This window comes from Poecilia mexicana, unplaced genomic scaffold (genome assembly GCF_051168715.1).
Source record: "Poecilia mexicana isolate PSO_F unplaced genomic scaffold, ASM5116871v1 scaffold_2, whole genome shotgun sequence".
NCBI lineage: Eukaryota > Metazoa > Chordata > Actinopteri > Cyprinodontiformes > Poeciliidae > Poecilia > Poecilia mexicana.
The window spans coordinates 21,945,423-21,958,375 of record NW_028263371.1 but is presented as its reverse complement, the minus strand read 5'-3'; the positions used below and the strand labels follow the sequence as shown (position 1 = coordinate 21,958,375).

Here is a 12,953-nt window from a genome sequence, read left to right as displayed (position 1 = left end):
GACTATAAATTGATTAAAACAACGTTGCATTATCTTTAGTTTTCTCTGTTCGGTACTGGAGACGGGAGTTAAAGGCGCCATTTCAACTAAAGCAGGGGTCCCCAAACTTTTTCCTACGAGGGCCACATAGCTGTTCCTTTCTCTGGTCGGGGGCCGGTCTGAGTTTTTGGAGAAAGAAACCTTAGAAAATTCTTGTCGACGGGGGGCCGGGGAGGGAGGGCTGTTCTGTTCTGTCTTTGAAACTGGGGGGGGGGGGGGAAGCGACGACACATTTGCGCTTTTAGATAGGATAGATTTTTACCCAGAATGCAAATGGAAAAAACCGTGAGTGAAACGGTGACTGGGACTGACTAGTATATTCCATTGAGGGAAACTAAGTTTCATATCTGCTCAAGCCCCCTGGTGGTTGAAGAAAAATCCGCATATAAACCAGAAAATACAATATATGAAAAAAAACACTGAATGCTGCCTGGTATGAGCAGGCGGGCCAGATCCGGCATCGTTCAGGGGGCCGGACCAAATGACTGGCCGTAGCCTGGGGACCCCTGAACCAAAGGTTTGCAATGAGCTTCCTAACCAACACACTGTCAGCTCCGGGTCTGAAAGATGCACTTAGTTCAGTGTCCATGAGATGATATTCAGAAAGGATATTTTTATTGAATGATTTTAGTTGCCTCTGCAATGAAATCTTTGCATAGTCTGTGTGTGTGTGTGTGTGTATATATATATATATATATATATACACACACACACATACAGATAGATGTGCACACGTAAATTTTGCCTTTTGCCCCCCCCAGAGGTAGTCCTGGCCCCCCCTTGGTCCCCCAACTTTAAAAGCCACTGTACACACGCACAAATCTTTTTACACACGAAGATATTTCGAGACTATTTTCACTCCATATTTACTTGCCCACCATTAAACAGGAACCAACATTACATCAGAATGAAAAAGTCATGAACTAATCTGCACATTATCCCACTGATTCTCTGAGGTCTGAATAAATCAGTAAAATCACAGTAAAAAGCCCTGATGTGACACATCAATCCTAAAGTTCTCTAGAAAACTCAAAGTAAAATATGAAATATGGAGTTAAAAAGTAAAACACCAAAAAAAATATTAAAGAAATATTAAAGCTCTGAGAATCAATGAACATGATGCAAAACTTCATTATTTGGATTTTAGAGTGACTATAAAAATCTGAAAATATGTAAAATCTTTTTTTTTTAATCAGATAAAATGATGGATGTTCGTGAAAACTGCTCTAAGATCAGAGATCCTGTGGGACATCCAGTTCTAAACTGGTTAAACTGGTTTCTGTGATGGAAGCTGAAGTTTCTCTGCAGTTTCCAGTAAAGCATCTTTTTATCTGTGGAGCTTTGAGGAACATTTTCCTGTCAGCAGAAGAAGAAGCAGCAGAGAAAAGAGGTTTGAAGTGTCTTTATGATTCAAAGCTGAACTGAAATGATTCCCATGTTTCCATCTCAGACCATTTCTGGTTCCAGGATGAAAATGAATCAGAGAAAAAAGATCAACTTTCCAGTTGAATCCAGTTCAGATCAAAACTCCATGAAGCCTCTAAATGGAGCCCAGTTTGAATCGGATCTTTATTGATCCAAAGAGACAAACAATATCAGACACTAAATGACAGACATGAGAAAATAAACGGGAGGAAAATCTTGGAGGTCAGAGGTCATCATCAGGATCCAGTCAGAGTCTCTTTAGACTCAAACTGCTGCAGCTTCAACCTCTGAGGATCAGCAGGACACAGAGACCGTTCTCTACTTTACAGAGATCATAACTCCCATCTGCAGAGAGAAGAAGGATGGAGAGATCAGATCAGTGAGTGTTTCCAGCCTCTCCAGCAGCAGTCAGTGACGCAGCACATCCAGTAGATGGTTTCCAGGCTGCAGTCAGACTGATCTCAGAGCTGTGACCAAGATGAACCTGATCAGTTGTTTCCTGTTGAACTGAGAGAACAAGCAGATCTGAGATCAGATCTGCTGCTGCCACAGTTTGATGAATGAGGACCACTGTCTCTAGACATGTTGGACGGCTGGACGCTGAAGTCCAGCTGGACGTCCTGGAGACATGGACACAGCAACAACACTCATCTTCATACCAACACAAACACAGGAACACAGCAAGCTGCTGCTCCTCTGATTGGCTGATTGCTGTCTCTGTGTCCAATCAGGAAGCCTGAACCATTCTCCTCCCACTGAGAAGCTGCAGCTTTACTGGGAACACTGGAGCTTTGCTTTGATGCTAACTGGGTTTAGTTCAATATGCTGACAGCAGCTGGACTCACTACAAACATTTACTTACATCAAATCATCTACAAGATCCTTCAGCAGCTGAACATCTGAATCCTGCAGGCCGTTGTTCCACAGGACCAGTTCTCTCAGACGGAGGCTGTTGGACTTCAGAGCTGAGGCCAGAAAATAAGAGCTGATCGCTGACAAGCTGCAGCTCTGCAACCTGAATAAAGAATAAAAGATGAGCTGAAGCCAACAGGATGCAGGTGAACCAGTCCAACAGAACCAGTTAAAGATTCTCATGAATATTAAAGCCAACAAGCTGCTGCTTCAATAAAGACCTGCTGACTTCAGAACCAGAACCAGAACCTGGTACTGGGTCATGTTGTGCTGGAGGATTTTAGTCAGTAAAATCATTCCAGGTTCTGATCAAAGTGTTGAAGCATCAATCATTGATTATTGTTTTGTTCCTGTCAGATTCCAGGAGCTGGAATTCACTTTTCTAGACTGGGTTGAATGAGATCAGGCTGCGGGAACACCAACATGCAGAAGCCCCCATCCCCCGGGCCGCAGCAAAATTTCGGATGAGATCTGCCCGGAATTCCTTAAGGCTCTGGATGTTGTAGGGTTGTGTTGGCACACGCAACTCTGCAATATCTCACGGACATCGGGGGCAGTTCCCCTGGATTGGCAGACTGGGGTGGTCCCCCTGTTCAAAAAAGGGGGCCGGAGGGTGTGCTCCAATTACAGGGGGTCACAATCTTAAGCCTCCCTGGTAAGGTCTATTCAGGGTTCCTGGAGAGGAGGGTCCATCGGATAGTCAAACCTTGGATTCAGGAAGAGAAGTGTGGTTTCTGTCCTGGTCGTGGAACACTGGACCAGCTCTATACCCTCAGCAGGGTCCTGGAGGGTGCATGAGAATTTGCCCAACCAGTCTACATGTGTTTTGTGGACTTGGAGAAGGCGTTCGACCGTGTCCCCAGGGGTGCCTTGTGGGGGGTTCTCCGGGAGTATGGGGTACCGGGCCCTTTGATACAGGCTGTCAGGTCCCTATATGGCCGGTGTCAGTGTCTGGTCCGCATTGCCGGCAGTGAGTCAGGCTCGTTTCCGGTGAGAGTTGGACTCCTCCAAGGCTGCCCTTTGTCACAAATTCTGTTCATTACTTTTATGGACAGAATTTCTAGGCGCAGCCGAGTTGTTGAGGGGATCCGTTTTGGTGGCCTTAGGATCGCATCTCTGCTTTGTGCGGATGATGTGGTCCTGTTGGCTTCATGAGATTGTGATCTGCAGCTCTCGCTGGAGCGGTTCGCGGCCGAGTGTGAAACGGTCGGGATGAGGCTCAGTGCCTCGAAATCTGAATCCATGGTCTTGAGCCGGAAAAGGGTAGAGTGCCTTCTCCGGGTCAGGGGGGTTGTCCTGCCTCAAGTGGAGGAGCTTAAGTATCTGGGGATCTTGTTCACGAATGAGGGAAGAAGGGAGCGGGAGATCGACAAGCGGATTGGGGCAGCGTCTGCTGTGAAATGGGTGCTGTACCGGTCCGTTGTGGTGAAGAGAGAGCCGAGTGAAAAAGCGAAGCTCTCGATTTACCGGTGGATCTATGTTCCCACCCTCATCTATGGTCATGAGCTTTGGGTCATGACTGAAAGAACGAGATCCTGGATACAAGTGGCCAAAATGGATTTCCTCCGCAGGGTGGCTGGGCTCTCCCTTAGAGATAGGTTGAGAAGCTCGGTCATCCGGGAGGGACTCAGCATACAGCCGCTGTTCCTCCACGTCGAGAGGAGCCAGTTGAGGTGGCTTGGGCATCTGGTCAGGATGCCTCCTGGACGCCTCCCTGGTGAGGTGTTCCGGGCATGTCCCACCGGGAGGAGGCCCCGGGGAAGACCCAGGACACGCTGGAGGGACTATGTCTCTCAGCTGGCCTGGGAACGCCTTAGAGTTCACCCGGAGGAGCTGGAAGAAGTGGCTGGGGACAGGGAAGTCTGGGCCTCCCTTCTGAAGCTGCTACCCCCGTGACTTGACCCCGGATAAGCAGAAGAAAATGGATGGATGGATCGATGGGTTGAATGACATTTGACCTGCTTCACATGAGGGGGATTTCTACACACTGGGGGTCCGAATGCTGTCCTGTTCTGACCTCAGATCAGCAGGTCTGTTAGGATTTTTGTGTTATCACTTTATACATTTATATATTCATTAATCAGCCTTATATTACTATAGAACAGTGGTCCCCAACTTTTTATTACCGCGGACCGGTCAAGACTTCGAAATTGTGCTGCGACTTTTAGCTCTTAAAATGTCTCCACAAACTGTCACTATTGCTTCTACATCGTCATCCGTGTTTGGTTATTCTAAATTCCCGTATGCTATGTTGGAGGTTTTACTCGATTATCCTCTGGAATCGGGATGTTCTTCACTGGAATCGGTTCGTGTTGTTTGTTGCTCCTGCCTTGGACAGACGAACCGATCGAACCTGTTGGACTTTTATCAGCTCTGTGATCACAGACGTTTGGAGAATCGGCCGACAATCCTTAAATCTTGCCGTCTAAACCAGACTTAAGACTCACAAGCTCTACTCATCTCCTCTCGACCACTGCCCGAACGCTCTCTGACTCTGGTTGCTATGGTAACGTTTATATATCCCTTCAAAATAAGATACAGATGTGCCACAAAAACAAACATTTTACTTTCGTAAAAATTTTAACTCACAATAATGGCTAACGGGAGCCCTGAGCTTGTTTCTCTGAAACGAGACGGTCCCATCTGGGAGTGATGTGAAACAATAACACCCGAAATGTTGCTTATATCCACAGCCTGCTTGGTCTCTACGTGGCGAAGCAGTTTGAAGCTTCATTGCCTCATTAGCAGCCGGTCATTGCATGTTACGCAGAGCGGCTTAATATTTGACTCACCTACCGGTCCGGAATAAATCCACCCTGTCTTTTCTCTGGGCCTTTTCCCCTTTGCAAAGAAACTTTCCAAAGACATCTGATCTGTTTCTTACTCATTTTGCTGCTTGTGACTCAATGTTGGCGCGCAAGTAACCGAGAGAATCCGGTTAAAGGATTTTCAAAATAAAAGATCCTCCAGACTCAAATAATACATAAAACGGAAATATTTAATTATTTCTTGCGCGGCCCGGTACCAATTGGGGGTTGGGGACCTCTGCTTTAGACTAATGTGATTTTCATTTAGAAGTGTTGGCCTTTTCATTGTCTGTGTCAAGACGTTTGCCTGCTGTGTTGAATACTTTTGGCACCAAATATCTCTGTTGCAAGATAACCAATTACTCCCTCCAGCCTTGGGAGAAATCTCTCCCAAGGGGAATAACCAGATGACCTGTGTGTAAATAAAGCTTGCATTGTGTCTTTTCTGTTTATCTCTTTCATTCTTTCCATTTCCAAAATAAAAGGCCAGCTCTAGCTGAGAAAGGCCAGAACGCTCAGTGAAAGACTCAGAGGAGCAGTTTGTTGAGTCTTCTCCTTTTGCAAAAGTTCGGCCATAAAATTCTTTATGTCTGTGGTTCTTCATGTAGGTTTACAAAAATACCCATCAGGGTCCAACTCAGTTACACAGAGGGACTAAATTAAACTCTGGATCCAAGTCCAGGAACAAACTCAGAAAATATCTATTAGAACAGAAGATATGAACTTTGATTTATGATCAATTACATCTGACTATTCACAGAAATATCAAATGAACTAAAATCTTACATCAAATACTTCAACCTGCAGCCTTCAGTCTGTAGAAAACCACAGAGCTCCTTCACTCCTGAATTTCCCAGGTTGGTTCTGATCAGGTCCAGTTTTGTCAGATAGGAGGATTTGGACTTCAGAGCTGAGAACAAAGACGTCCAGCTGGTCTTTGATAAACTGCAACTCCACAATCTGAATAAAGAATAAAAGATGAGCTGAAGCCAACAGGATGCAGTTAAAACTGAAATATGAACAAATAAATAATAAAATGTAGAAAATTAATTTCCCTGAATGTAAAAAAAACACGATGAACTGATTCTAACATCTGATCCAGTCAAACTGGTTTAAAGAGTCCAAACCAGCAGAACCAGAACATTTTATGATGTTGTTAGAATATTTCAGTCGGGCCTTCTGTGGTTCTGGACTGGAATTAAAATGGACTTTCAGAACCAAACTGTGACATCACAGCATGATGAAGGTAGATGGTCCCTTTAATGAGCAGCTGGCCAAGTTAAGGAGGCATGTAAGTGAGTTTGTTCTAAAGTTGAAGGACTGTTAGGCGCTGTTCAGGTTTGTCACCGCTCTCAACCTGGAGTGTCGGCCAGAACACCACTTAGGCCAGGATTCAGCTCAGGACCAGATGTTAGGATGAGGTGCACCAGATGTTTAATGAAGACACGAGGCAGGATCCTTGAACTGCTCTGTATTTCAAACTGTATCACAGATATTGATCCAATGAACATGGATGGGCATAAATGTGTCTACATGAAGGTGTGTGTGGTTTCCTAGGATAAACAAAAATACAGAAAATAAGTTCAAGATGTCCTATCATTACACCATGCCATTATACCTTAGATAAACTAAGAAGGAAACCTCCAAGTCAATATTACTAAGCAAACTAAGGCACGTTAACTCCACAGTTAACTAATAACCATGCCTCTGCTCCACTGAGAATAGATATGCATTTTCAACACAATGCTCTACAATACACACATAGCCAATAGCTTGGACTTAGCAACAGGTGAAATAACAGCAAACAAATAAACTTCAAATTACTCATTTAGCTGCAGTAAACACTCAAATATTGCAACTTACTCATCAATGACGCACACTCTTAAGGAGAACACATATCTTGTGGTCTTTCCCACGTGTTAGCACAGCAGCTCGGTTACCCAAACGTCCCCACCAGATACCAGAAACGTTGGCTAGGGCAAGGTGTTGACGTCATCACTGCCCTAACTACGGTATGCCTTAAGGGACAAAAGTAACGCTGAACAGAAAACACATAATACAAAGAGTAATACTCAGCACCAAACTGAAACTATATATAAGGGTCTTTTGAACAAGGCAGGTGAGGTCAGAGGTCATCCTCAAAGTCGTCCACAGCAGCAGCCTCACACGTGAAACCACAGGAGCTGAATAATCAACGTCCGCTCTTCCAGCGGCTCCAAAGATCAGCTCCTGGTCTGCTCTACTGGTGCCGCTCAATAATTATAATATGGAGTCACAGTGAAATATTTACTGTCAGTCATCTCAGAAAGTCAAACATTCATTTTATAGAGATTCATCACACAGAGGAAAAGATTTCAAGCTATTATTTTTGTTTTAATGATTCTGGCTGACAGGTAAAGAAAACCCAAAACTCAGTTTCTCAGAAAATCAGAATCTCACATCAGACCAATCAGAAACCATGTTTGAAGCACAAATGTCAGACTTCTGAAAGTTTGTCCCTCTCTGCTCTCTGTACTTGGTTGGTCTCCAGTTGCATGAATTACTGTAGACTATAACCAGTACCAAACTCTTCAGGAGTTTTATCCTGGTTAACTAAAAGTAGTAGTAGTAGAAGATTTTTTGACACCTGTGATCCACCCAAGGCCCTATGTGACACTGACACACTTTGATGCCTGCACAGTTTTTTTTTTATTATTTAAATAAAATAAAATGTACTAATTTATTTTCTAAACTCACTTCCAAGAACAGGGGTCACCAACATTTTTGAGACTGGGAGCTTCTTCACGGAGTAACACAAAGGGCTACTCCGTGAAGAAGTATATATATATATATATATATATATATATATATATATATATATATATATATATATATATATATATATATATATATATATATATATATAGACCCCCACTTTGACACTTTGACCTCGGGGTGGCCCCGAGGTCAAAGTGGGGGACACCCCCAAAGGTGATGGAGAATGACCGAGCTAAGATCCTGTGGGACTTCCAGATCCAGACAGACAAGATGGTAATGGCGAACCAACCGGACATTGTGGTGGTGGACAAAGAGCAGAGGAAAGCCGTTGTGGTGGATGTAGCAATACCAAGTGACCACAACATCAGGAAAAAGGAGCATGAGAAACTGGAGAAATACCAGGGCCTAAGAGAGGAACTGGAAAAGGCCTAGAAGGTGAAGACCACAGTGGTGCCTGTGGTCATCGGGGCCCTCGGGGCAGTCACCCCCAAACTGGAGCAGTGGCTACAACAGATCCCAGGAACAACATCAGACATCTCAGTCCAGAAATGTGCAGTTCTAGGCACAGCCAAGATACTGCGCAGAACCCTCAAGCTCCCAGGCCTCTGGTAGAGGACCCGAGCTCAGAGGATGAAAGAGACCACCCACGGAGGGTGAGAGGGGAATAATATATATATATATATATATATATATATATATATATATATATATATATATATATATATATATATATATATGCTGACATGAGATCTGATCATTTCAATGTTAGGGACTATTGACAATAGTTATCAGTAATGATTTACCATGGCAGATATGGTTAATGTTCTTAGTTCAAAGTTTTAAGTTTGACTCCCTTTTTTAGCTTTTTTGCCCACAAGGGACCGACAGTATGGATTATTGCAGCAGCAGCTGGACAGCTGTATGCACTGTGAGTACTTGAGATTTTCCTTTAAATAAAAAAAGAAAAGAATAGTTCTCTTTCATAGCATTTGTTTCGTGTCTCACAATGGGAACGCCCCTGGCGTAACCTCATCAGAAGCTCCTATTACATTACGCCAGCCAGGATTGGCTGGAGATAAGCCTGTCAGCGTCAGAGAGGGCAGGCACCCTCCCCCTATAATAGGGCTGACGCTGAGCAGACATCTTATTCTCGTGCCAAAGAAAGGCAGAAGGGGGATGCGTGCTATATTAGACCTCCGGGCGCTAAACAAGCACCTGAGAAAATACAAATTCAGGATGCTGACACATGACTCCCTGCTGCGCTTCCTAGTCCCAGCGATTGGTTTACTTCAATCGACCTCAAGGATGCTTATTTTCACATCCCCATTTATCCGCCGCACAGAAAATTCCTCAGATTTGCATTTCAGGGAGCGTGTTACGAATACCTCGTACTCCCTTTCGGTCTCTCACTGAGCCCGAGAGTGTTTGTAAAATGGACCGAGGCGGCTGTGGGCCCGCTCAGGAGGCGGGGCATCCGGGTGGCGATGTACATAGACGATTGGCTGATCGCTTCGTCTTCCCGCCAGGAGGCTGCAGATCACACAGCTACATTAATGCAACACGTGATGGATCTGTGATTCGAAATAAACATGGAGAAGAGTGTACTACTCCCCACTCAATCCATTTCCTTCATAGGTCTCTCCCTGGACTCATTTCAGGCCAGAGTGAGACTAACAGAGGACAGAGTGAAAAATGATGCTGGACTGCTTGTCCATGTTTCACAGAGGAAATCTGGTGTCCATCAGACTCTGCAGAAGGCTCTTGGGCCTGATGGCCTCATCATTAGCAGTAGTTCCCCTTGGGCGACTCCATATGAAAGGAGTCCAGCGCTGGGTTGCCTCTCAGCAGAAGCTGAATCCACATGTTTCTCACAGAGTGAGGGTTTCCGCAGCCTGCAGGGCAGCACTACACCCTTGGTGGAACCCCAGTGTGCTGACACAGGGCGTTCCAATGGGAGTAGTGCAGAACAGGAAAGTTGTCACGACAGATGCCTCCCTGACAGGCTGGGGAGGTTTATACAGACAAAATATGGTGAATGGGTCTTGGGGCCCAAATATGAGGTCAGCCCACATCAATTTCTTGGAGCTGCTGGCTGTTCACTTGACACTGAAACATTTCCTTCCACTTCTAAGAGGTCACCACGTGCTGGTCAGAACAGACACCACCACCGTGGTGGCTTACATCAGCAGGCAGGGTGGTCTGAGATAATTAAAACTGCACATGTTGGCTCACAAACTGATCATTTGGAGTAGCAAACATTTTCTGTCACTGAGGGCAACTCATGTCCCAGGAGTACTGAACTGTGGAGCGGACCTCCTCTCCAGAGGGAATCCCCTGTATGCAGAGTGGAAACTCCATCCGGAAGTGGCCAGGCTGGTCTGGCAGAGGTACGAGCAACCATTCGTGGACCTTTTTGCCTCGCAGGAGAACAAACAGTGCCATCTGTATTTCTCCCTGCACGATCAGAACGCACCTCTGGGGGTGGACGCACTGGCCCACAGGTGGCCTCGGGTTCTGCTCTATGCCTTTCCCCCCATAGCTCTAAATTCACCAACGCTAGCCAGGGTACGAACAGAAGGGCTGACAATGATCCTCATTGCACCCCACTGGCCGTCGAAACACTGGTTAGCAGAGATAACGCAGCTCCTGTGGAAGGATCCGTGGCCTCTGCCTGCACGCAGGGATCTGCTGTCTCAGGCCCGAGGACAAATTTTTCATCCCCACCCAGAAAGGCTGGCTTTATGGGCTTGGCCCGTGAATGGTTCAATCTACAATCTGTAGGTCTCCCACAGAGTGTTATTGAGACAATCCAGAATGCTAGAGCTCCAGCAACAAGATCTTTGTATGAGTACAAATGGTCTGTTTTTGAGAAATGGTGCTCTGAAATTCAGGAAATCCCCTTTCAGTGTTCTGTGGCCGTGCTTTTAGCTTTTCTGCAAGACCCGATTGATAAGGGTAAAGCTTTTTCTACTGTCAAGGTGTACTTGGCTGCTATTTCAGCTTGCCATGTGGGTTTTGAGGGGAAGACTGCAGGGCAGCATCCCTTAGTGTGCCAGTTCATTCGGGGGGCTCGCAGGAAGCTCCCTGTTTCGAGACCCATGGCTCCATCGTGGGATTTACCCCTGGTGCTGGATGCTCTCTCTGCCTCACCCTTTGAGCCTCTAGATCGGGTTGAATTGAAAATTGTAACCTTGAAAACAGAACTTCTGTTCGCATTGGTCTCTACAAAGCGTGTGGGTGAAATCCATGCTTTGTCTGTTAACCCATCTTGTATGAGGTTTTCTCCAGACAAAACTAAGGTGACTTTGCTCCCCAACCCTGCTTTTGAGCCTAAGGTGTTGGGGTCATACTCCCCAATTGAGTTGGTGGCTTTTTATCCCCCTCCCTTTTCTTCACTGGAGCAGGAGAAACTGCACAACCTTTGCCCTGTACGTGCTTTGGATATCTATTTAGAGAAAACAAAACTGGTCAGGAAAAGTGATCAGTTGTTTGTCTCTTGGGCTAAGAACCATTATGGAAAACCGGTGTCCAAGCAACGGCTTGCCCATTGGATCACCGCAGCGATTTCCTTAGCCTATAGCTCAAGGGCTTTAACACCTCCTGAGGGGCTGCGTGCCCATTCTACTAGGGGCTTAAGCTCTTCATGGGCCTTGCTGAGAGGAGTACCTCTGCAAGAAATTTGTGCCGCAGCAAGTTGGGCCTCCTCTCACACATTTGCTCGGTTTTACAAGCTTGATGTCACAGCATCATCACTGGCTCATTCAGTTCTCAGTGTAAGCACCAATCACTAAAACTACCTCTGCCTGGTAAATAATAATGATTAAGTGAACATCTGTCACACAAGGTGTGGTTTCTGCTGAGCAATTCGGGAGTCAGTATATTCTCGTTCCCATTGTGAGACACGAAACGAATGCTATGAAAGAGAACTTTAGGTTACTTTCGTAACCCCGGTTCTCTGAGTAGCATGAGTGAGTGTCTCACCAAGTCACCCTCCTTGCTCTGACGTTGCGAGGAAGAGGTGAACGTTTTTGAATAAGATGTCTGCTCAGCGTCAGCCCTATTATAGGGGGAGGGTGCCTGCCCTCTCTGACGCTGACAGGCTTATCTCCAGCCAATCCTGGCTGGCGTAATGTAATAGGAGCTTCTGATGAGGTTACGCCAGGGGCGTTCCCATTGTGAGACACTCACTCATGCTACTCAGAGAACCGGGGTTACGAAAGTAACCTAAAGTTATTTATGTTTTATTATCTAACCCTCTTTACTATTTTACATTTTGGAGAAAAAAGGATATTTTGTGTCAAAACATCTTGTATGTAGTGCACATCAGTGTGAGTCTGTGGGGGTCAAAGGGACCACAAAAGGCTAAATCTTATTGGTCAGTTTACTTTTGTTAATCTGGCGGCTTGGTGCTTTTTCTGTGAGCTAAAAATGAATGAGCTTCACCTGTTGTTCTAAGATCCCGTCTGAGCTTTTTACCGTGCGCGGTTCTGATGCTATACTGAGAGCCATACGCTGTCAGGATAGCATACATGCAGTTCGTACGCATGCCTGCGCATGCGCATTAAGAAGTCCGACCGTCAGTGGAGTTGTCAGTTCAGCATACGCAACAAGCTATGACGAAAATAAGTTAAATTGTTTATAATATGACATAATATTATAACTAGATAGATATACAAGGTCTGGCTGCAGCTGCAGTCAACTACAACACAGGGCCGTGTAAAACTCATTGACCTACTTAACCGCTAAGTCAGGATGCCATACAGCTGTTAATAACAAAGTGTATGATGATCTACTTCTTGATTCCATGTTGCTGATTAAATAAAATCATATGGTAATAACAGCGTATACATGTCTGAGCTAAGCGTATGACTATCTGACAACGTATGCTGATCTGACAGAACACCCGGTTTATTAGCCTTTTTGTGGTTTCACCAACTGGAAAGCTGACGAGTCACCCGTCAAAAAAAAAGTTAGACAGATCGGAGAGTAGCACAAAACTATCACTGAACCTGA

The 12,953-nt window shown here is 45.3% G+C and overlaps 1 long non-coding RNA gene across 1 annotated transcript in view; it reads right to left on the bottom strand.

Annotated features, from left to right (window-relative positions):
* The window catches only part of LOC148160604 (uncharacterized), a 121,111-nt gene that overhangs the window by 51,717 nt on the left and 56,441 nt on the right, over nucleotides 1-12,953 (bottom strand). The gene's annotated exons all lie outside the window — the stretch shown is intronic.